At 56.7% G+C, this 1,241-nt stretch overlaps 1 long non-coding RNA gene across 1 annotated transcript; it reads left to right on the forward strand.

Annotated features, from left to right (window-relative positions):
• Positions 1–15: 15 nt before the first annotated feature.
• LOC130587947 (uncharacterized) lies at positions 16–1,001 on the forward strand. The gene is made up of 3 exons (XR_008966877.1): positions 16–100; positions 341–442; positions 851–1,001. It is a non-coding gene; the product is annotated as an uncharacterized LOC130587947 (long non-coding RNA).
• The last annotated feature ends 240 nt before the right edge of the window (positions 1,002–1,241 follow it).

Raw genomic sequence — 1,241 nt, forward strand, 5'->3', positions numbered from 1 at the left:
CAGTCCCCAGCAGTGTCCCCGTTCCCCGTTGCAGGACTGGGATGAGCTGTACCTGCACCCGCAGCAGAGCCGCATCTTCCAGGAGCAGCTGCTGCAGGAGGTACCGAAAACGCCGGGATTGACCCCAAAAATACCCCAAAGATCCCCAAAATATCCCCAACAAAAAATCAATTTTTGTTGGTTTTTGGGTTAATTTTGGTGGATTTTTTGTGGTTTTTTGGGGTTTTTTATCAATTTTTGTGGTGATTTGGGGGTTTTGGGGGTCCCTGATCCCATTTTTGGGGTCCCTGATCCCAATTCTGGGTTTATTTACCCCAAATTTTGTTTTTTTCCCCCTCAGCCGTGTCCGGACGTGTTCCAGTTCCCGCTTTTCTCGGAGCAGTTYGGGCGGGAGCTGCGGGAGGAGGCGGAGCTTCGAGGAGGGTGGGCGGAGCATCACCAGGTGGGCGTGGCCTCGAGATTTKGGGTCGTGGCTTGAAGAAATGAGGGCGGGGCACAAAAATGGGGGCGGGACTACAAAAATTGTGGGCATGGCTACAAAAACTGCGGTCCAGGGATCCAAAAATTGAATTTTTGAACTCAAAGTTGGGGGCGTGGCTGGGAAAAATGGTGGGCGGGGCTTAATGGGGGGGGCAGGGCAATAAAAAATGGGGGCGGAACCAGAAAAAATGGGGGCGGGGCCAGGAAAGATCCCAATTCCTTGAAGGCCCGCCCCCATTTTTTGGCCACTCCCCCCTTTTCCTGCCCCCGCCCCTTCCGGTTGTGACACCGCCCCTTCCGGTTGTGACACCGCCCCTTCCGGCTGTGACCCCGCCCCTTCCGGCTGTGACCCCGCCCCTTTCCCTGTCAGGTGCTCTCGTGGGCGGTGCCAATCTCCGCCCTCCAATTGGATTCCGTCCTGCAGGGGGCGCTGCAGAAGCTCCTCCCACCAATCGCACGGCGCCTCTTCCCGGGATACGCCCCTAAGGTGGGCGGGGCTTGCAAAAGGGGCGGGGTCGTGAAAAGGGGGTGTGGSCTCAAAAAGAGGCAGGGCCTAAAAAGGGGGCAGGGCTTGGGTGGGAAGGAAGAAAAGGGTGTGGTCTCAGAAAAGGGGCTGGGTTGAGGTGGGCGTGGCCTCAAAAGGGAGGTGGGAGCCTCAAAAAGGGGGCGGGGCTAAAGGGAATGGGTGTGGCTAAAGGAATAGATTAATATAAAGGGAGTGGGTGTGGCTAAATGGAATGGGCGTGGTTTAATGGAAGGGC

The sequence above is a fragment of the Malurus melanocephalus genome, unplaced genomic scaffold (assembly GCF_030028575.1).
Source record: "Malurus melanocephalus ecotype Western Australia unplaced genomic scaffold, MMel_1.1 scaffold_2827, whole genome shotgun sequence".
Lineage (NCBI taxonomy): Eukaryota > Metazoa > Chordata > Aves > Passeriformes > Maluridae > Malurus > Malurus melanocephalus.